At 37.4% G+C, this 24,446-nt stretch overlaps 1 protein-coding gene and 1 pseudogene across 2 annotated transcripts in view; both read left to right on the plus strand.

The window, feature by feature from the left end:
• CFAP299 (cilia and flagella associated protein 299) overlaps window positions 1–24,446 on the plus strand; it is a 619,623-nt gene that overhangs the window by 83,425 nt on the left and 511,752 nt on the right. The gene's annotated exons all lie outside the window — the stretch shown is intronic.
• LOC118636916 lies at window positions 802–6,725 on the plus strand (annotated as a pseudogene).

The following is a 24,446-nucleotide window of genomic DNA, read 5'->3' on the forward strand; positions in this document are numbered from 1 at the left end:
GCATGAATAGTCCCAAAACTGGATATGGCATTTTGTGTAAGATATGCACATTTCTTACCTTGGGCTTATTGTTTTAAAATTAGATCTTCAAAGAGTTATTTGACTGCTAAAACATTAAGAACCACTCCTCATAGGAGGTAGTTGCCACCATTAATGTTATATTTCCTTTCCCAAATTAAAGTGCTACATTAAATAATAGTTTAGGTATCTAAACAAGATAGGAAATTACATTATAATATATTGATGAGGGCATTTAAGACATTTTATTTCAACTACCTATAATGCATAGAATTTGTGTAAAAGGACATGGGAAGCCATGTTCTTTATTTTTTTATATTTAATGGCAAGTTCAGACTTTATTTTTCAATATTGCTGGCTGAAGATTCCTGATGTGTTTATTTAAAAAAATCTATTTGTATTAATTCACAAATGATTATTAAATAGCTACTATTTATCATACATTAGATTCTACAGTTATCAGTGGGGTGCCCTCTATGTCCCCATCTGTTACTGCTGAAAGTGGAGTTCTTGCACTGTGGCAAGCAAAGGCATTTCCTGAGACTCCCACAGAGGATGAGTTATCTTTACTTTTGTGAAATTAAACCCCTGGATTACCAATTCCTGTTTCCCTCTGTCCTGCCATGGAAAAGGGCCAATCTTGTCTTCAGCAGGTCTAGAATTAAGACCACTGCCTAGAGTCTCTGATCCATATTAAAGTCCAGTCCAGTCCAGCATCCTGCTAGCTTAGCTTGTGTTCCCAGCTGCAGTCCATTGTGTGTAGGGTCCACACGACCATGAGCCATGTGGCTGCTTAAGGCCACATGGCAGGTGAGTGCAGGTCATGGAGCATATGAAAGTGCAAGAGCAGAATAAGGGGGCTTTTTCTGGGGATATTGTATTCCCAAATTTTCACAGGCTTGCATTGGGGCTACCCTCCTAGCCAATGACCCTTGTGCCCCAAGCTAGACTGTTCCCCGGAAAGCACCTTCCCTATGTCACCCCAACTTCATTGCCGGTGTGCCCATTTTCCCCTTTGTTGGATCCCTTCCCCCAGTGACCTGCAAGGAATAGACTGGTGGTTCCCTAGGGAACATGAATTTGTAGCTTCCTGGTAAAGCTCCCCAGATGACCATGCTTATAATGTCTGGTCTCCCCTTTGCTTTCTTCCAATTATTAATATTAATAACTACCTAATTATGATGATAACACTATAAAAGAGAATCATTAGGTGATTTTTAAGGGATAGCTGTTCTTTTGAATTTTACATTTCTCAGAAGAAAATGCAGTTAATATGCCAGAACAAGCCACTGAAGAAGCTGGTGGTCCAATAAAAATAACAAATTGAAGGGATATGTTTTTGGTAGTTTGTTGAGCATCCCTACAACTAACCCCTGTTGTTATTATTTCTGAACTCTCTTTTGATGATGTTCCTTGGCTGTGTGTATTGAAGTTCTTCCCATTAATGACTGTCCTCTTAGTCCTAGTTTGATTCTTAATTCCATGTATTTCTACTTTCATCAGCTTCTATCCCTATCTTCTAACATATTATATAAGAAGTCTGTTCTACATTGAAAACAGGCAAGGGCTATTATTTATCTGTATTCTATAAAGTGGTTTGGGCAGGATTTAGGCCACAGGGTATAATTTTAATAATTTAAGTGATCTGCATGGGAATGGGGAATGGCTGGGGTGCAGAATTTGAAACCTTGACCTTAGTAGCATCATGTTTTAACCAGCTGAATTAATTACCCTAAGAAAATAATGTACAAATGTAGTAACATATGAAGAAAATGTTTCCTTGGGAGAAAAATGAACTAATTATGGTAAAAATATTTCAGCAGAAACAACACTGCATTCTTTTAAAGTAAAATCATGAATAGAGGTAAACTAATATTTCCAAAATTATTGACACTCTATACACAATGTGTATATTTTTCTTGGCCTTGAACACTTTTTTCCACTAAATCAGATTCATTGCATTTGGCAAGATTTTTCAGAAAGAGCATGAGGTTATTTGTGGGATGAGTATTTGACAAGTTCACACAATGTACAGTTCAGAGTTCAAAGTTGAAATCACAGTACTGTTTTTCTTGACAAGAATTCTCTCTGGCAAAGAGCCTAGGAAAATTCTGGTAGGTTTCCATGCATCCCACCCAATATTCAACTAACATTATAAAATCAGTCATCAGCTGGGACTAACTAATTGCTCTAGAGTTATTTATCTCAATGACTCTTTATTAGCCTTGTTGAAACAATAGGGCACACTTAATTGAAAGACTCATGTACTCTTTTGCCTAAAATTTGGTGAGAAAGGAGAAATGTATCTATGAGAATATAAAATCTCTTGTACAATTATATTAATGGTAAGATAGTTATAGAAACACCTAATCTATATATCTCAGTATAAAGTCTAAGTAGGAACTTCCTAGAAATGTTTCTGCTTTAAATTTATTCAGTGAAATGTTACTGTTGCATTCTCACTAGGCCATCAGCATTCTTCACTTGTTCATTTATTTTGGTGGCTATGGTGCTGAAATTTCATGTCATTTTCAACTATAAACTCTGTTTTATGAAAATCTTATACCACATTTAGATAGTACAGACTCATTAATTATTATAACATGATTATAAAATTTTGATTTTTAAGAGTGTTACTCAGCTTTGAGATGTTGCATAACTAATATGATTCCAGTGAAGTTTTACAGTGTTTTTTAATATAATTAAATATTATTTTTTGAAAGCAGTTGATTCGGGATTAAGAGTTATAATTTGTAATGTGTCACTGCAAAACATTATGTAAACAATGACCATATTTGTAAATGTGCAAGGTGTAGGTAAAAGAAATGATCTGGATATTAAAGCAGAAATTAGGAATACAAATTAAAAAAAAATTATTTAATGATTTTTAGAAGGAGAAAGGAAGAGGGAGGCATCAATTTGTTGTTTCACCTATTTATGCATTTATTGGTTGATTCTTGCATGTGTCTTGACCAGGTATTGAACCTGAAACCATGGCTAGGACGATACTATAACCAACTGAGCTACTTGGCCATGGCAGGAATGCAAATATTTATGTTTTATTTCCAAGTTTCCTTTTCTATGTACTCTTACTGTCTCTGAATTTTGTGTTTACATTGTTGCCATCTAGAACCTAAAGCTTTATAGCAAAGTTCTTGCAGTTTTTCATTCAACAATGTTTCCAAACATTTACCATGATAAAATATTTTCTATTTTATTTTAGATCATTATATTTATATTCATAAGTGAGATTTTTGTAATTACTAATATGAATTTATTAAACATGATTTAAGTGTCAGGCACTGTTCTAGTCCCTCAGAATTTTTAATGACTAAGATAGAAAAAATTCCTCCCCTATGGTGTTTACATTACAGCAGAAGAGAAGATAGTAAATAAAATAAACAAAGCCAAAGGCCATTTCCCAATCCTTATCTTGTTTGACTTCCCACAGCTTTCTACCCAGCTGATCTTTTCCTCTACCTTGCAACACTGTCTTCACTTAGCCTCAGAATTTTCCCAGGTTTTCTTCTCTGGCTGTTCATGTTCTATTTCCTCTGCTGTCTCCTCCCCATCTTCTCAATTTCTTAATGTTGTAGTGCTCCTGGACTGTCTTCTTTGCATCCTTGATGATTGTTATTAGCATGGCTTTAAATACACTCTCTACTCTGACTGGTCTGAGTTAGTTTTAAACTCAGACCTTTCCCCTGGTCTCCAGATTCGTTATTGAGTTGTTTATTCCCTATATCTTATCTCCTCTCCATCCCTTCCTCTTCCCTCTCCCCCCTTTTTCTCCCTCCCCTCCTCTTCCTCCATACCCCGTACCCCTCCATTTGTGTAACAGACTTGGAGAAGCCACTGAGTTAGGGCCGATTTTCTATTTCTAGCTCTCTGTTTGGATTGGCAGCTGCATGAATATATGGAAAATCTGTATCTAGTCTTCCTGAAGTGTTGGCTTATGGGCATTACAGAGAAGCCTCTTTATCTTCAGAGTCAGTGCCTATTAATCTGTAACTTGAATTCTGCTCTTGGCAGCTCAGTTGCCATTGAATGCCCTTGATATGTGGCTGCAAAGGTTTTGTTTGGGGAGTGGCTTGCTCCTGTAGTGCAGGTCCCAGCTGCTGTCTGCCCACGGGGCTCTGGGTGGCCCTCTTTTACTTCTGGTGATACTGCTGCATACTCCATTCACAGAATCGTGTTGTTCTTCACGGAGGCAAGTTGTAAGCTCATGAGGATAGGAACATTCTCTGAATTTCAAGGCCTAAACAGTGCTCAGAAAAAGAACACAAATATTTGTTGACTAAAGGAAGGAATGTCTGAATATAACTTATAAATACAGATAGAAAAATCTAAAAGCAAATAGAGATGGAAACTCTTTTATAATGATACAATGTTGGGAATCAGCACTTAGTTATTTCATTTTTTTAATCTATGCTATTTCTAATAGAAAGTCTAGTTCTGGCACAATATTTCTAGCTCATATACATTGTACAACACTTTTTTTTTTGGTATGTACCCCAGCGGAAACCGAACCCGGGACTCTCTGGTCCGCAGGCTGATGCTCCAACCGCTGAGCCAAACCGGCCAGGGCTGTACAACACTTTTTATATGTACTTTTGTTCATAGGAATGGAATCTGGAGTTGGATGCAAGGAAATAAGTATGCCCAACTTGCCATCCTTCACAGATATTTTCATTAATATTTATTTATTTAATTATTTTTAAAAATATGGTTTCATTGTTTTTTTTTGAGAGCGAGAAGAAGAGAGAGAGAGAGAGAGAAACATCAATGTGAGAGAGAAACATCAATTGGCCTCTTGTACCCCACTACTGGGGATCAAGCCTGCCACCCACCCGGGCATGTGCCCTGATGGGGAATCAACTGGGGCCTCTCAGTCCATGGGAGGAAGTTCAGTCCACTGAGCCACACAGGCCGGGCAGTATTTATTTTGAATGAAAAGTATTTCTCAGGTTTGTTACTTATTATGTTTGCCCAAGAGAGCACTAAATGACTTTGCTCTCAAAGAACAAAAATTTACTCTCATCAAGGAAACTTGAAAGAATGTCTGTTCTTGGTGTGGCAGATATCGTGCAATTGTTTCCCTGCACCTAGTGTCTCTCATTTGTTTTGTTCATCTGTTCTCAAATACCCCAAAGTACAGAGGAAAAAGGGATCTCAAAGAGTTTATAAAGATGTGCAATTTCTCTTAAGGTGATCTTTTGTGGAAACAATATGGGTGTGTCATCGACCTGAGTGATTAAACCAAGCATTTTACTACAGCTATGTATTCTTAAAGAGGCTCTATAGTGATAGCTAAATTCTGCTTCAAAGATGGAAGGACAGAAGAGAGAAACATTTGTGAGAAAATGAGAATACCTTTAAAAATGTACTGCTTCGCCCTGGCCAGTTTGGCTCAGCGGTTAGAGCGTTGGCCTGTGGTCCAAAGAGTCTGGAGTTCAGTTCCCACCAAGGGCACGTACCTCGGTTGCAGGTTGTCTTCAGCCCTGGTTGGTCGTGCGGGTGGCAGCCACTTGATGTGTCCCTTTCATGTCGATGTTTCTCTCTCTCTCTTCCTCTCTCTCCCTCCCACTCTGTTTGAACAAAAAATGGAAAAATGTCCTTGGGTGAGGATAAAAAAATACAAAAAAACAACAATAGCAACAACAAATATTGAGAAATAAAGTTACCAAAAAAAAAAAAGTACTGCTTCAAGTCTGCTTTCCTCAGTTTCTCAAAACAATAAATGAATTATTTTATTTTTTATATAAATGCACAAATGACGTTGATGGTTGCAAACAAATAGTTCACTTATTTCCTATTGATTAAATTACTTAAAAACTTTAAAATTAAAAGTTTTCAAGTAATTTAATGCACAATTTTGTGCTAGATATTTAGTTACTTTACATTAAAACTTTAAGAATGGGATATTTATTTGGTATAATGTAAGAATTAAATTTACAAAATACCAATTAAACTCACCAGCCCTCGCTCCCACTCATGCAATTCATTTTCTGCCTTCGCCCCCTTTTTCTACACTTCCTCTTCTCCCTGGCTGAGGGGCTATTCTCTCTGGGTGATGCATTTGGAGACCCAGGTTGAGCCCATTGCTGCAGCAGTTATCTGAGGGAAGCAAAAAGGGGCCCCACTAGAGGGAAACCACAGGACTCTCCACAGGAGAGGGGGCCACTGCCAGCCCACCCACTTACCTGAACTCCTGGCCCCGTCCCCCAACGTAGCCTGCTTCTGCAAAGTGGTAGGATCAATGGAGGGGACTGTGTATTTATTGAATTTTATGTTGAAGACAGTGAAGATGTTAATGTAAATTTTGAAAATCCGAACTTATATTCAATTTTCTTGGAGGAAGTGATCATTTTAAACATTTAAATGAAATTGATCTTTTTCACTGTATTGATCCAGATGATTCCAAGTGTAAAAGAATAGGCAGATCAATTTTATGTTGTTTACGAAAAGGAGACGCTTGGCCAGTCATGGCCAAGTTAACAAAAGAAAGGGCAAAGCTTAATTGGCTTAGTGTGGACTTGAATAATTGGAAAAACTGGGAAGATGCTTCAGATGAAGATGTCTAATTTGGATCATTTCTCTGAGATGATGAACAACATGGGTGGTGATGAGGATGTAGATTTCCCAGAGTAAATGGAGCTGATGATTCACAAGACAATAATGATAAAAAAATGTCAGATTGGGAGTAAGGAATGTTGTCCTCACTGAATTTCGAGAAAGAAAAATAACTTCTCTGCAAGATTTCATAATTGAGAGAATTCCTGAGTTGATAGCTCTAAAGGCAGATGCTGCAGTTGTCTCCTGTAACCCATTTTTCAACCTGCTTGTTTCCTTAAAGGCCTCACTAAGGATCGATATGTACCATTGTATGGGGCAATTTTAAGTCAGCTAAGGCAATAACCTTATGCATGAGCATTTCCCAGACTTCCATGCTGCTGCTGAGGTCCTAGGCAACTGATACAGCAGTTGTACTAAAAACATTTCACCTAAGTCTCCTTTCCTTCATAACATAGATACTGACATGACAGGAAACTCTGGGATTACAGAAAGATAACTAAGTTTTAGATTTTAGAATATGGACTCAAACTTGCTGAAACCAATTGGTTGATACCTTAAACTGGTAACCTATTATAGTTCACTTTTCAGGATTATTCCACTAAAGTTATATTTTTCAAAAATTTACCTCTCATTATTATACATAAGTGATCACTTGTCAGTTTTCCAAATGTATCTTAGTTAAAACTAGTGAATGCTCTAACTTAGATAGTTTTAAAGCCTATATAGTTGGTATTGTTTGATCCTTAAACTTTTACAACTCTTAGCATAGAGAACAAAGAAAGGCTGCACATTGTTGCTTGAGAGTCTGTGCATTTACACCAAATTTGTGTTGGCACTATCAGTATGGCAAATGAGTGAAAAAAATGTTAATGCACTATAGGATTTTTTATTTCTTCTCCTTCCTCTTTCTCTTCCTCCCCCTCCTCCACCTCCTCCTCCCCTTCCCTTCCCTCTCCTCCTCCTCCCCCTCCTCTAGCTTGCACCAGAGCTGTAAACCTTAATTCATGTCCATGACAGTGGAGATCTTTAAAATATCTACATTATTTCTAAAAAACCGTTGAAAGACTTAAAAAACTACTAATTAATTCATTTGCCCTTGGAGTAACTATCACTATCCAGAGTTAAAAAGAAGCTATCTAAGTTTTGTAGTTCATTTGAAATTATTTAAGAACATTTTTTAAATTTAGAAAAGCATTTTTTTTCTGTGCAAGCATTGGAAATTTTGTTGAAAATGCTTTGATTATTATATTTATTATTTATACATTATCATTATATTACTTATTTATATACTGTTATTTTATACCTTTATTAGGTGCATTCAACACTTTTCCTCACCAATATCATGAAGTAAAATGCTGCCACATTCCTCCATCATGGGAATATATGTCATACTTTAAAAAAAATCTTTGGTATCTAACACAGTTATGTCCTCAGCATGTTCTCAATAAGTATTTGTTAATTGGTCATTTCATTGAACAATTATTTATCAACTGCCTACTAGGTAAAAAGTAAACTGTACATTTATATCTATTTATATCAAAAATTATATTTTGGATGTTATACCTTGTAAAATATTCTATAAATATTATTAGACCAGCAGCTGTTCTTAAAATAATAATCTAGTCAACTTAGTGTTTATTGTTATAAATATTGGTTCACAATACCCCAATATGTTCGAGCCAAATAAATAATGTCACATCATTGAGGTTGTAACAAGGACTATTTTTTGTTCCTTGATCTCCCTGCTCCTCCCCTTCTCCTGTAAAGAAAGGACTCTTGTTAAGTAGCAGGACATGTGGCTACTGTGTAAAGACCACATTTGCCAAGCTCCCTTGGGGGTGATATGTGCAGCTTACAGCTATTTCTTAAAGGGAGGAAGGGATGCCCTCTGCCACCCTTTTCCATCCTGCTGCTGTGAAAAGTGTTTGTGGTGATGAGTTATGTTGTAGCATGCAGATAAGAGCAGCATCTCAGAGATGGCAGAGCTCTATGATAGAGAGGGCCTGTGTAACCTATAATAGCCCTGGACTTCCACCTCCAGACTTTAATATGAGAGGACCAAACCTCTAATTTATTTATGTACTGTATTTGAATCTCTGTTACATATTCCAAAGCAACATCCTAACTAAAGTAGAATTTGATACCAGAAATGGAGTGCATAAAGTGGCATAACCTACCTATGGGCATTCTATGTTTAGCAGTTGGGAAGCAGGAGGCAGGAAGCGGAGACACAGATATTGGAGTTTAGAAGCTGATTGAGTTCTGATATGCGGGGGCAAAGCATTGATATAAGTGTTGCTTGCAATATTTTAGAAGGCAGACCACATGGTAACTGAGCCCTAAATAACATTAGGGGAAATCATAGGAAAGCTGCAGCATCTTGATGTGTGTTTGCTGCTTCATGCTCTTGCAACAATATCCTTCGACAGAGATGAGCTCAGGCTCCAGTCTGCAAGCAGAGGTAGAAAGGAATACAATTCTGTTAAGAGAGGCTCTCCTATGTCAGGTTAACAAAATAATTTCACTGTGAGTCCTATAATTTGAGGCCTTTAGGGGTTGAAAAAGTCAACTCATTCTGTACTCCAAACCAAAGCAATTATAATTGGTAGCTTCAAAGCCACGGCCTTAGTAGGAGATAAGCTCAATGCCCTGCCAGATTTGGGAGCCAGACCAGAGGCAAAATCAAATTAAGGGTATTGATTTTCTACCCAAACAAAATGACTCAGATAGCCTGGATGTAGCTTCCATCCAGAGAAGGGGTAAGCACAGTACACAGGGTAATAAGGAAAAGACAAGCATCCTCAGGCTTGGAGACTACATCTAGATTAGATCTTTGGCTATAGTTACTTACATATGGAATGAATCCAAAACAAATTGCCTGGAAGCTTGCTAAGATTTTGAGGGAATTGTATGGGTAAAGAACAACAACATAGCCTGGAAAAGCCTGTAATTGTTTAACCCCTTAGGAAATCCCTGGGCTGCCAAATCCAGACCAGCGAAAACACTGCAGTTTCTAAGAAGAGCAGTCCTTGTAATACCTACTTAATTCATGGCAAGGAAGGACACAAGATAGCAAAGCACCTTGCAGGAGATAGAACTAAGGGCTTTGGAGGAAAATGCACATTTCTTTCCAAAAAGCAGAATCAGGGACTTCTGATGAGACTAATAAAGGGAATTACCTTATTGTTGGATCATGGAATATTTGTAACTCCTACCTAGAAGGATTTGATTATTGCCATGGCCCAGTGACTGCTGTATGCTTCCCAATCCCCCTTGCCCAGTAGGGTCAATTTAGTTAGCTCTATCTATCTTCTTCACAAGCCTTGTGTATTGAGTGTGTTGGGGACAAATAAAGTTATGTTTTAGTGTTAGGGTGTCAAACCATTGGGCTTCATATTTATGCTTAATGGAATGGGTTAACATCCAGAAAGCAGAGACTTTTAGCTGGGTACAGTAACCAAAGGGACTTTGGAATTATTTCCTTTGTAGAGGTGATCATAATATTCTATGTGAAGGAGAGAGGTTCTCATAAATATTTGGGTCACCATATGAATGGATGGCAAATAATGCTAGTTGGACTCAAATTTTTAGCTATGTACAGGACTGCCAAACATAAACTTTTCTTACCTTCTTTTCAGTTAGGTGTGGCCACATGACAAATATCTATCTGGCCAATGAGATGTAAGGAAGCCTGGTGGGTGCAAAATCCAAGATGTATGTAAAAGAAAAAGTGTGTTGTGTTTGTCACCCTTTATTCCATTTTCTTTTTAGAACATGGGTAAGGTAGTGAGCTATTTTGGAATAACAATTGTTGTGTGTGTGTTTTTTTTTTTTTTTCATTATTAAGCCATTTCTTCTTTCTTTTTTTGAGATTTATTATTTATCATTATTTTAAAATTAATTTATATTTTAATTATTAAAAGTATTACAGATGTTTCCCCATTTTCCCCCTCCTCCCTGCTCCCACCCCCTCCTGCTTTCCCCAACCTGATGTCTGTGTCCATTGGTTGTGCATATATGCATATAAGTTCTTTGGTTTATCTCTTCCCACCCTTCCCAGCCCCCATCCTTCTGAGATTTGTCAGTCTGTTCCCTACTTCCATGACCTTGGATCTGTTTTCATTGACAGCTTATTTTGTTTATGATGTTCCATAAATGAGATCATGAGGTACATGTCTTTCTCTGACTGGCTTATGTCACTCAGCACAATACTCTCCAAGTCCTTCTGTGTCATCTCAAAGGGTAAGCGATCTTTCTTTCTTATAGCTGCAGAGTATTTCATTGTGTAAATGTACCACAGTTTTTATCCACTCATTACTGATGGCTACTTGGGCTGTTTTTCCAGATCTTAGCTATTGTAAATAGAGCTGCTATGAACATAGGGTTGCATATATTCTTTCTGATTGGCATTTCAGGCTTCTTAGGATATATTTCTAGAAACAGGATTACTGGGTCAAATAGCAGTTCTATTTTAAATTTTTTGTGGAAGCACTATTTTTTTTCCCACAGTGGCAGCACCAGTCTGCATTCCCACCAACAGTGTGCTAGAGTCCCCTTTTCTCCACAAATTCGTCAGCACTTGTTTGAGGATTTGTTGATGGCAGCCATTCTGGCAGTGTGAGATGATGTCTCATGGTAGTTTAAATTTGCATCTCTCTGATTAGAAATGTTGAGCATTTTTCATATGTCTCTTGGCCATTTGTATGTCCTATTCGGAGAGGTATCTATTCTGGGCCTCTTCTCATTTTTTAATTAGATTGTTTGTTTTCCTTTTGTAGAATTGTATGACTACTGTATATATTTTGGATATTAACCCCTTATCCGATGTATCATTGGCAAATATGTTCTCCCAGAGAGTGGATTCCCTTTTCATTTTTTTTTTTTTTTTTAACCCTCACCCGAGGACATTTTTTTGCTTTTTGTTCAGGTAGAGCAGGAGGGAGAGAGAGGAACAGAGAGAGAGAGAAACATTGATGTGAAAGGGACACATTGAGTGGCTGCCACCCGCACGACTGACCGGGGCCGGGGACAAACTGCAACCGAGGCACGCGCCCCCAGCGGGAACCGAACCCGGGTCTCTCAGGACCGCAGGCCGACGCTCCAACCGCTGAGCCAAACCGGCCAGGGCTCCCTTTTCATTTTGATGCTGGTTTCTTTTGCCATGCAGAAGCTTTGTAGTTTGATGTAGTCCTACTTACTAATTTTTTCTTTGTTTCTCTTGCCCTAGATGATGCATCAGTGAAAATTCTGCTAGGTATGATGTCTGACATTTTTTCTGCCTACATTTTAATCTAAGATTTTTATGGTTTCACAAGTTCGAGTTAAGTCTTTTATCCACTTTGACTTTATTCTTGTGTGTGGTGTAAGTTGGTGGTCTAGATTCATTTTTTTACGTGTAGTTGTCCAATTTTTCCAACATTTATTGAAGAGACTGTATTTTCTTCATTGTGTGTTCTTGTCTCCTTTGTTGAATATTAATTGCACATATTGTCTTGGGTCAATTTCTGGGTTCTTTGTTCTGTTCCATTGATCTACATGCCTATTCTGTGCCAGTACCAAGCTGTTTGATCACGGTGGCTTTGTAGTATAACTTGATATCTTGTATTGTGATCCCTCCCACTTTGTTCTTCTATTTCAAGATTGCTATGACTATTTGGGGTCTTTTATGGTTCCATATAAACTTTTGGAGTATTTGTTCTAGATCTTTGAAATGTGTCATTGGTACGTTAATAGGGATTGCATTGAATGTGTAGATTGTTTTGGGTAGTATGGACATTTTAGTGATGTTGATTTTTCCAATTGATGAACATGGTATTTGTTTCTACTTTTTTATATCTTCCTCTGTTTTTTTTTCCAATGTCCTACAGTTTTCTGAGAACAGGTCTTTACCTCCTTACTTAAGTCTATTCCTTGGTATTTATTTGTTGTTTTTGTTGTTGTTGCTGCGATGGTAAATAGAATTTTTTTTTAGTTTCCCTTTCTGAATGTTCATTATTGGTGTATAAGAATGCCATCGATTTCTGAATGCTAATTCTGTATCCTGCTACTTTGCCTAATTCATTAATTAAATCTAAAAGATGTTTGATGTAGTCTTTAGGATTTTCTATGTACAATATCATGTCATCTGCAAATAATGGCAGTTTCATTTCTTCCTTTCCAATTTGGATGCCTTTTATTTTTTCTTCTTGTCTAGTTGCTATGGCTAAGACTTCCAGTACTATGTTAAATAAGAGTTGTGAAAGTAGGTATCCCAGTCTTGTTCCTGTTCTTAAGGGAAATGCTTTTCATTTATTTCCATTGAGTATGGTGTTGTCTGTAGGTTTTTAATATATGGACTTTATTATGAGATATGATCCCTCTATTCCCACTGTGCTGAGCATTTTTATTGGAAATAGATGCTGGATTTTGTCAAATGCCTTTTCAACATCTATTGATATGATCATATGGTTTTTATCTTTCATTTTGTTTATATGGTGTATCACATATATTGATTTATGAATACTGTGCCAGCCTTGCATCCTTAGGATGAATCCTACTTGATCATGGTGAATAATTTTTTTAATATATTGCTGGATCCAATTTGCTAATATTTTGTTAAGGATTTTGACATCTAGTTTGTCAGGGATATTGGCCTGTAGTTTTCTTTCTTTGTAGTGTCTTTATCTAGTTTTGGAATTAGGATTATGCTGGCCACATAGAAAGAGCTTGGATGTCTTCCTTCTTCTTAAATTTTTTTTGAATAGTTTAAGGAGAATGGGTGTTAGTTCTTCTTTGAATATTTGGTAAAACTCCCCTGTGAACCTGTCCAAACCCTGGCTTTTGTTTGCTGGGAGTATATTGATTATAGTTTCAATTTTCTTAGTTGTGATTGGTCTGTTCAAGTTTTCTGACTCCTCCTGGTTCAGTTTTGGGAGACTGTGTGATTCTAGAAATTTGTCCATTTTGCCTAGGTTGTCTAATTTGTTGGCATATAATTCTTCATAGTATTTTCTAACAATTATTTGTATTTCTGTGGAGTCAGTTGTTACTCCTCCTCTTTCATTTTTGATTTTGTTTATTTGGGTCCTCTTTGTTTCTTGGTGAGTCTAGCTAAGAGTTCATCAATCTTGTTTATCTTTTCAAAGAACCAGCTCTTTGTTTCATTGATCTTTGAATTGTTCTTTTAGTCTCTATGCCATTATTTTCACTCTGACCTTTACTATTTCTTTCCTTTTACTTGCTCTGGGTTTTTCTTTTTTTACTTTCTAGTTCTTTAAGTTGTAGGGTTAGATAGTCTATTAGAAATTTTTCTTGTTTCTTGAGGCTGTAGCATTATGAATTTTCCTCTCAGGACTGCTTTTCCTGTGTCCCACAGATTTTGTGTGGTGTTCATTTTCATTGATTTACAGGAAGTTTTTTATTTATTCTTTGATCTCCTTGGTAACCCATTTATTGTTTAATAACATGCTAGTTAGTCTCCATGTATTTGAAAGTTTTTATTGTAATTAATTTCTAGTTTCATGCCGTTGTGATCTGAGAAGATGCTTGATATGATTTCAATCTTCTTGAACTTTTAGAGACTTAGTTTGTGTCCTAACACATGGTCTGTCTTGAGAATGTCCCATGTGCACTTGAGAAGAATGTATATTCTGCAGCTTTGGGGTGAAATGCTCTGTAAATGTCAATTAAATCCATCTGATCTTGTGCATTGTTCAGGGTCTTTGTTTTCTTCTTGATTTTTTGTCTATAAATTATATCCAGTGGTGTCAAAGGGGTGTTAAATTCCCCCACTATTGCTGTCAGTCTCTCCCTTGAAGTCCTCCATAAGTATATAAATATATTTAAGTGCTCCCATATTTGGTGCATATAGTTTACCAGTTATATCCTCTTGTTGGATCAATCCTTTTAATATTATGTAGTGCTCTTCTTTGTCACTTACTATGGCCCTTGTTTTTTTTTTATTGATTTTAGAGAGAGAGAGGAAGGGAGAGGGAGAGAGAGATAAAAACATCGATGAGAGAGAACATTGATTGGCTGTCTCCTGTATGCCCCTCACTGGGGATTTGGCCCACAACCCGGGCATGTGCCCTGACCAGGAATCAAACCAGGACCTCTTGGTGCATGGGTCGACACTCAACCCCTGAGCCAAACTGGCTGGGCTATGGCCCTCGTTTTGAAGTCTGCCTTGTTAGGATATGACTATTGCTACACCAGCTTTTTTTTGTTTTCATTTGCCTGGAAATTTTTTTACATACCATTTTTTTCATTCTGTGTGTGTCTTTTGTTCTGAGGTGGGTCCCTTGTACACAGCGTATATATTGGTCATGTTTTATTATCCAGTCAGCTGCCCTATGTCTTTTGATTAGAGTATTTATGTCATTTACATTAATGATAGGTATTTGTTGCAATTTTTGTTCTTTATGCCTGTGTTCCTCTCTCTCTCCATTTCTTCTTCTTATAATATTCCCTTTAGCATTTGTTGCAGTGCTGGTTTGGTTGTAGTACATTCCTTTAGCCTTTTTTTATTCTTGTTTGTGAGGCTCTTCATTTCACCTTCAATTCTGAATGATAGCCTTGCTGGATAGATTAGTCTTGGATTCAGAGCCTTGCTTTTCCTTACTTTGTATACTTCATTACACTCCCTTCTGGTTTGCATTGTTTCTGTTCAGAAATCAGCTGGAAATCTAATAGAAGCTCCCTTGTAGGTAACTTTCTGTCTTTCTCTTGCTGCCTTTAAGATTCTTTCTTTGTCTTTAACATTTGCATTTTAATTATGATGTGTGTAGATGTAGGTCTTTTGGGATTCATCTTGCTTGGGACTCTCTGTGTTTCCTGGACTTGTGTGACTTTTTCCCTCATCAGGTTAGAGAAGTTTTCTGCGATTATTTCTTCAAACAGGTTCTCTATTCTTTTCTCTGATTCTTCTCCTTCTGGTACCCCTATGATGCAAATATTGTTATGTTTCTTGTTGTACCAAAACTCCCTTAAACTCGCCTCCTGCTTTATAGTTTTTTGTTTTTTTTTTCTTTCCCCATTTGCTGCTCTATTTGGTGTTTTTTCCTACCTTGTCTTTTAACTTGCTGATTTTGTCTTCAGCTTCTTCTGACCTGCTGTTGAATCCTTCCAAGGTATTTTTATATCAGCTATGTCATTCTTCATTGCCACTTGATTTTTATTTATAGCTTCTACCTCTCTCTGTCTCTCTTTTTTATGCTGGTGTAGTTCTCATTAATTTATTGTAGTTCTCACTAAGTTGTTTGAGTACCCTTAAAACCATTGCTTTGAATTCTTTATCTGACAAATTGTTTGCCTCTATTTCATGTAGTTCCTTTTTGGTGATTCCTCCTTTTCTTTCATTTAGGGGCTGTTGCTTTGTCTCACCATTTTATTATCCTGGTAGTTTGGGGCCAGGTGAAGTATTTTTTGGCCACATAGGCAGGTCTCTGTATGTCAGATAAGACTGCTTTAGCTCCCAGTCTTGGTGTGGTAGCCTTCCTTGGGGGCCCAGTGGAGTCACTTCTTACTTTCTGAGCTGAGTGCTCTAGGATGGAGCCTTATGTGGGTTATCTGGGCTCTCCCATTAAATTTGGCTCTTATTTGCTGTGGTCTCTTTGTGGGTGGGCTCAGTCTTCAGGGTTATTCACTATGAGTTGCAACTCCAGTTCTGTTGACCTTGTCATGCCAACCATTATATTGGTGTTGACAGGACAAAGTAAAGCAACCAGACCAAACCAAAAACATTCACCCATCCAAAATATCCACTTCAACAATAATAGAAGCAACCATCTCAACAAAAAGATTAAAAGACACACAGACAATAAAAAAAAAAAAAAAAAAAAACAATACTCACACCCATACAAGGAACACTAGGAGATATGAGAGGAAAATAATTAGCAGAGGGAAAAGAAAAGGAAAAAAAAATGGAAATAAAATAAAAGTAAAGAATGCAATGCACAACCAAACTTAAAAAAAAACCACAGGAAAAAAACATCAGTTTGAACAATGATGCTATCCCCAGGCTCAGCAATATGATGAATAGACAAACAAACTGAAAGCACACTCACACCCACTCACACACAATGAACAGTGCTAGAAGGCATGAGACTAAATGACTTAAAAGGGGTGGAGAAAAAAAAAATTATAAGAAAGTAAGGCAAGGCAACAGCAGACCAAACCAATGGGCACTAGATATCAGTGTCTACAGTGGTAGAAGCACTCACTTCAATGAAAAGCTTAAAGGGCAAACAAACAACCAGAAAACACACACATGCGTGCGCACGTACACAAAAAGAATATTAGAAAGCATTCTTCAAAAGGATTAGGAAAGGGAAAAAAAAACAAAAATAAGAATATGAAAGCAAAAAAGGCAGAGATGAGAAATAGGGTAAGCATGAAAAATAAAAGGTAGAAAATAATAACTGAAATAACAATGATATTTTTCAAAGGTAGTAATGCCAATTTGAATAAAATATAGAAAGGAAAGTAGAAAATGGGGAAAAAAAGAGAAAAAACAATTGAATAAAAAGAAAATAAAACAAAAACCCTACACATCAAAACCACCATAGCAATAACAGAAAAACAAACAAACAAAAACCTTGGATCTGCTTTTTATGGAGCTCACCAGATTTTTCACCAGATCTGGCCCCTTGGGTGTGGGTACCTGTCCTCTTGGGAAGTTCTAGGGTGTAGGCCAATGTGAATCACTGTCCTTGCCTGGTCCTTGGCCTTGGCTGGAGCCCTGCAGGGCATGGTCCCAGGTAGTTCTATGAGCAGAACTACCCTAGCCCAGAGGCTGGGTCACTTTCAGGACTAGCCACTTGTATGTATTTGTTCTGGGCCACTTTCCTTCTCCCCAGGGCACTGGGCTCTGTGGGGTATCAGGTCCAGTCAGGGTGTTTTACTCAGATTTGTGTTGGGGGTGTTGCCTGTAGCTTGCAGGAGAGGCAGGCAGTCTCTTCCTCTCCTTCCAATCACTCAGTTCTGCCGGGTTGCTGGCACCCCACCCCAAGCAGGTGAGAATAGAAAAAAGAAAAAGTGTAATGATAAAAAAGAAAAAGAGAAAAAAGAAAAGAAAAGAAAAGAAAAGAAAAGAAAAGAAAAGAAGAAGAAGGAAGGAAGGAAGGAAGGAAGGAAGGAAGGAAGGAAGGAAGGAAGGAAGGAAGGAAGGAAGGAAAGAAAGAAAGAAAGAAAGAAAGAAAGAGAGAAAGAGAGAAAGAGAGAAAGAGAGAAAGAGAAGGAAAGAAAGAGAAGGAAAGAAAGAAAGAAAAAGAAATGCTCTGCTTGGTTCTTTAATCTTTTAGCAAGGCTGGCATGCGCTGGGTGGAGCTACTGCCCAGGGTCCCTCCTGGCCAGATGTTGGAATCCTTAACTCATCAGTCTCTGCTGCTGGGGTGCAGATTTCCTGCCCTATGTGCTGTTCACTATTCTGCTGGGTGGGGGTTTCCTCCCGGTCAGATATCCAATATCCAGGATCTGATTCCCTAGCAGGTCAGGCACTGCCGTTGTGGTGCCCATCTGATCCTCAGCTCAGAGCTATTCCCTGGGTGGGGGGAGGGACACCTCCTCTTAAGATGGGGAGGAACAGGGCTCTTTCCCCAGGTACCATGTGTGCTCCCCTTCCCTTCTCTGTTGCTCTCCTTTGGGGATCTCTATGTGGTTTATGAGTTCCTCCTTTTTCAGGAGGCTGGAGTGCGCTGCTGTCTACACCTTCCCTGTTTTCTAAGCTCTGCTGCTGGAGTTTACTCACCAACTTCCCCATTTCCCCTCTTCTCTCTTTGGCCTCCTTGTTCACAGAATTTCCAGTCAGTTATTTTCAGGTGGTTTTTCAAGTTAAATACTCTGCAGTTTAGCCTCAGGTCCGGTCCTGTGTTTGGAGCCAGTGGATGGGACTTCCTTAGGGCTTCAGCCATCTTGCGGATCCTCCCAATAACACTTGTTTCAGGGGGAGGGTAGAGCAATAAGATGTCAGGAGCATTTGTCCTTGAGTAAGTTTGTGTAGCCAAGTCACCACACTAGCTCTGTATTGCTTACCTCAAGAATCTTGCACAAGGGATAAATAATCTTTTATCACATGGACAGTGTTGATATTTTGGGTCATGTATCAGTCAGTTATTGCTACATAAAAATATAATAATTTCAGTGGCATACAAAAATAGCTTTTGTTTTTTGCTCATGCTTTTATAGGTTGGTGGGAACAGCTGTGTTTTGTATGTTAGGTAATCTGGTAAATTCTGCTTCACGTTTCTCATGCTTTGGCTGAAATCATGTCCTAGCCAAAGTAGGTCTATTGCTTGTAGCTAGGAGTTATAATAGCCAGATAAATGACTGTAGTGAACTATCCTACATAAATGTTATGCATTTATGAATTTAATCTAGGTGAAACAAGTTGAATGATGTTTCTAAGATGTAATTTATTAAGACGAAATAAATGACTATTATTGTTAAAGCTACTGTATCTGTGCAAAATCCTGTTATTTTGACATCTCCCAATCTAGATCTGGGATATTACCCTACTTGCACACAAATAAATTAGCCTGTTATAGTTTTATAGGTGCTGGCAGGAGACCAAGCTTCTCGGGTCACAGATGAAGACAATGTATTTATTTACAGTATTTGTGGCAACCAGAGTATCAGCACTTTTTGCACCTGTTTTCTAGCCCCAGTTCTCAGGAACATAAAGAGGAGGTTGTTTTATAGGAGAAGAATCCACAGCACAGAGAGCCCCCATTTCTTATTTTCCTTTTTTATCCTCACCCGAGGACATTTTTCTATTTTTGTTCAGATAGAGTAGGAGGGAGAGAGAGGAAGACACAGAGAGAGAGAGACACACACATAGACGTGAGAGGGACACATCGAGTGACCGCCTCCTGCACGACCCCAACCAGGGCAGGGGATGCATCACAACTGAGGTATGTGCCCTTGACCAGAATTGAACCCGCGACTCATTGGTCCATGGGCCGATGCTCTAACCACTTAGCTAAACTGTCCAGGGCCCTCAATTTTTATTTTACAGCCTCTTCTCTAGGCTTCATACTCCTCTTTAAGAATTTATTCTTCATTCATCAGATATGTTTTGAGAAGTATGCTCCAGATAGTCTTGTGGGTGCTGAGAAGTCAAAAATACAGAAAAAGCACTTTTGCCTTCATAAAGCTTGCAGACCAGTTACGGAAGCTGAATAATAAATAAAATAATATGTTAGATGGTGCTAGTGCTAAGGAGAAAATTAATGCAGAAAAAAGGAATAGGGGAATAGAGAGATTAGGGTGGATTGCAATTTCAGAACGAAGAGGGTAATATTTGAATGAAAATATGAAGGAAGTGAGCAAACCCTGAGGCTGTGTGGGGCAGGGTGGACAGGAGAGGTCTAGGAAAAGCCAAGGGAGATGGGGCCTCCTGCACGGGGGGAAGTAGGAAGACTACTGTTGCTTATCTGTCTTATGTCCAACTTCCAAAGGTCATCTCACCTCTGAAAATATGAATTTAATAGTTTTTTTCAATAAATGTGTAGTTTAATGTGTGTGTGTGTTACATGCTTCGTTCACTCATAAGCATTAAGGTAAAGCATTGTCCAAAAGGTTATATAATTTTCCAAGATAACTTTATTGAGTAATATTTTTCTTTTTCCACTGAGTTGAGATGTTACCTTTGTCATAAAATAAAATTCTTATCTGAATTAAGTTTTTATTCATTAACTTATTTTTTCATTTTTTAAATTTTTTATTCTGTGCTATTAGTGTTTGTCTTTTGAATTGTCTCTTTGTTTTTAAAATTTATTAATGAGCTATTTTAATTATTATGACTTCTTTTTAGAAGTTTCCAGATTTTCCCCCTTATTTTTTTAATTAAAATGTTTCATGTCCAGTTTTATGTCTTCTGGTATTTTAATTGACATGGCACTTCATACATAATAGGTAGCTAGATATGGCAAGCCATTCCATACATGAATGTGGTTTATTAATTTATTTAATTTTTAAACAATCTTTAATAGATAAAGTACAATAATGTGTCTTTTTGGTTATTGTGTTTATACCAGGTCTTTCTCTTTATAATTACTATTTTTAAAAAATATTTTTTCTTTATGGATTTAGAGAGACAGGAAGGGAGAGAAAGATAGAAACATCAATGAGAGAGAACATCAATTGGCCACCTCCTGCATGCCCCACTCTGGGGACCGGGCCCACAACCAGGGCATGTGCCCTTACCAGGAATCATACAAAGGCCTCTTGGTGCATGGGTCAATGCTCAACCACTGAGCCACACTGGTTAGGCTTTAATTACTATTTTAAACGAACTTTTCAAAAACGTTATAATGCTTTAATGGTGTTGAGAAAATCTATCTGTCTTTATATACTAATTTTGTATTTTACTAGCATATAAGATAGTTTTCAGGCAATTCTGGGTCGTCTTTGTAAAGAACTGTACTATTTGCAATTTAAAATTTGTCTTTTTCCATTCAATATTTTTCTTTTGTTTTTTAATTAATTAATTAATTTTTGTTACAGATGTTTCTCCTTTTCCCCCACTGATTCACCACTCCCCGCCTTGTCCCCAGCTTTGTTGTCCATGTCCATTGTTCATGCATACATGCATATAAGTTCTGTGGTTTATCTCTCCCCCGTTCCCCTCTTCTGGTGATTGTCAGTCTGTACCCCACTTCCATGTCTCTGGGACTACCCCATTCCTCAGACTGTTATGTTTATTATATTCCACAAATAAGTGAGATCACATGATACTTGTCTTTCTCTGTATGGCTTGTTTCATATAGGATAATAGTTTCCAGGTCCTTCCATGTCATCTCAAAGGATAAGAGATCGTTCTTACAGCTGCATAGTGCTCCACTGTGTATATGTACCACAGCTTTTTTATCCATTCATCTACTGATGGACATTTGGGCTGTTTTCCAGATCTTAGTTATTGTAAATAGTGCTACTATGAACATGGGGGTACATATATTCTTTCTGATTGATGTTTCAGGCTTCTTAGGGTATATTCCTAGGAGTGGGATCACTGAGTCAAATGGTAATTCAATCTTTAATTTTTTAAGGTAACACCATAGTGTTTCCCATAGTGGCTGCACCAGTCTGCATTCCCACCAGCAGTGTACTAAAGTCCCATTTACTCCACACCCTCACCAACAATTGTTGTTTGATGCTTCATTAAGATGGCTGTACTGACAGGTGTGAGGTGATACCTCATTGTTGTTTTAATTTGCATCTCTCTGATGATTAGTGATGTTGAGCATTTCTTCATATGTCTCTTGGCCATTTGTATGTCCTGTTTGGAGAGGTGTCTATTTAGTTTCTCTGCCCATTTTTAATTGGGTTCTTTATCTCCCTTTTATTGAGTTGTTTGAGTACTTTATATATTTTGGAAATAAACCCTTTATCTGAAGTATTATTGGCAATTATGCTCTCCCACACAGTTGGTTGCCTTTCCATTTTGATGGTTGTTTCTTTTGCTGTGCACAAGCTTTTTAATTTGATGTAGTCTCATGTGTTCATTTTTTCCTTTGTTTCTGTTGCCTTAGATGATGTATCAGTGAAAATTCTGCTGCGTATGATATCTGAAATTTTGTTGCCCACATTTTCTTCTAGGATTTTTATGCACTCACGAGTCACATTTAGGTCTTTTATCCATTTTGAGTTTATTCTTGTGTATGGTGTAAGTTGATGGTCTAGTTTCATTTTTTTTTTTTTGCATGTAGCTGTCCAATTTTCCCAACACCATTTATTAAAGAGGCTGTCTTTATTCCATTGCATGCTTTTGCCACCTTTGTTGAATATTAATTGAGCATAATGTTTTGGGTCAATTTCTGGATTCTCTGTTCTATTCCATTGATCTATGTGCCTGTTCTTGTGCCAGCACCAGGCTGTTTTCATAATGGTGGCTTTTGTAGTATAACCTGGTATCCGGTATTGTGATCTCACCTATTTTGTCCTTCTTTTTCAAGATTGCTGAGGCTATTCGAGGTCTTTTTTGGTTCCATATAAACTTTTGAAGTATTTGTTGTAGTTCTGTGAAGTATGTCATTGGTATTTTGATGGGGATTGCATTGAATCTATAGATTGCTTTGGGTAGTATGGACATTTTAATGATGTAAATTATTCCAATCCACAAATAAGGTATGTGCTTCCACTTTTTTACATCTTCCTCTATTTCTTTTTTCAATGTCCTGTAGTTTCCTGCAAATAGTTCCTTTACTTCTTTGGTTAAGTTTATTCCTAAGTATCCTAATTTATTTGCCATGATGGTAAATGGGACTGTTTTTATAGTTTCTCTTTCTGTGAATTCATCATTGGTGTATAAGAATGCCCTTGATTTCCTGATTTTAATTTTTTATCCTACTACTTTGTCAAATCCATTTATTAAGTCTAGTAGATATTTGATGGAGTCCTTAGGGTTTTCTATGTATAATATCATGCCATCTGCAAATAATGACAGTTTCACATTCTCCTTTCCAATTTGGACCCCTTTTATTTTTTCTTCATGTCTCATTGCTCTGGCTAAGACTTCCAGTACTATGTTAAGTAAGAGTGGTGGAAGTGGGCATCCTTGCCTTGTTCCTGTTCTTAAGGGAAATTCTTTTCGCTTTTGTCTATTGAGTATGATGTTGGCTGTAGGTCTTTCATATATGGCCTTTATTATGTCAAGATATGATCTCTCTGTTCTCAAATTGCTGAGCGTTTTTATCAGAAATTGCTGCTGGAATTGATCGAATGCTTTTTTAGAGTCTGTTGATATGATCATATGGTTTTTATCTTTCATTTTGTTTATGTGGTGTATCACATTTATTGATTTGCAAATACTGTAACAGCCTTGCATCCCTGGGATGAATCCCATTTGATCATGGTGAATAATTTTTTTGATGTTGTGATGGATCTGATTTGCTAATATTTTGTGCAGGATTTTGGCATGTATGTTCATCAGGGATATTGGACTGTAGTTTTCTTTCTTTGTAGTGTCTTTTTCTTGTTTTGGAATTAGAATTATGCTTACCTCATAAAACGAGTTTGGAAGTCTTCCTTCTTCTTGAATTTTTTGAAATAATTTGAGGAGAATGGGTGTTAGTTCTTTGAATGTTCAGTAAAAGTACCCATGAAGCCATCTGGGCCTGGGCTTTTGTTTGCTGGGAGAATCTTGATTACATCTTCAATTTCCTTTGTTGTTATTGGTCTGTTCAAGTTTTCTATCTCTTCCCAGTTCAGTTTTGGGAGACTATGTGTTTCTAGAAATTTGTCCATCTTGCTTAGATTTTGCAATTTGTTGCTGTATAATTGTTGATAGCATTTTTTAACCATGCTTGTATTTCTGTCGTGTCAGTTATTACTTCTCTTATTTCATTTCTGATTTTGTGTATTTGGGTTCTCTCTGTTTTTGGGTGAGTCTAGCTAAGGGCCCCTCAATCTTGTTAATCTTTTTTTAAAAACCAGCTCTTTGTTTCATTGATCCTTTGTACTGTTTTTTTTTTTTTTTTTGTCTCCATGTCATTTATTTATTCTCTGATCTTTACTATTTCCTTCCTTCAACTTGCTCTGGGGTTTTCTTTTTGTTTACTTTCTAGTTCTGTAATTTGTGAGGTTAGGTGGTCAATTAGAAATTTTTCTTGCTTCTTGAGGTAGGCCTGTAGTGCAGTGAACTTCCCTCTCAGAACTGCTTTCGCTGCATCCCAAAGATTTTGTGTTATTGTGTGTTCATTTTCATTGGTTTTCAGGAAGCTTTTAATTTCTTCCTTGATCTCCATGGTAAACCATTCATTGTTCAACAACATGACATTTAGCCTCCATGTTTTCAAATGTCTTTGCATGTTCTTGTTGTAATGTATTTCTAGTTTCATGCCATTGTGATCTGAGAAGATGCTTGATATGACTTCAGT

The sequence above is a fragment of the Molossus molossus genome, unplaced genomic scaffold (genome assembly GCF_014108415.1).
Source record: "Molossus molossus isolate mMolMol1 unplaced genomic scaffold, mMolMol1.p scaffold_m16_p_1, whole genome shotgun sequence".
NCBI classification, from domain to species: Eukaryota; Metazoa; Chordata; class Mammalia; order Chiroptera; family Molossidae; genus Molossus; species Molossus molossus.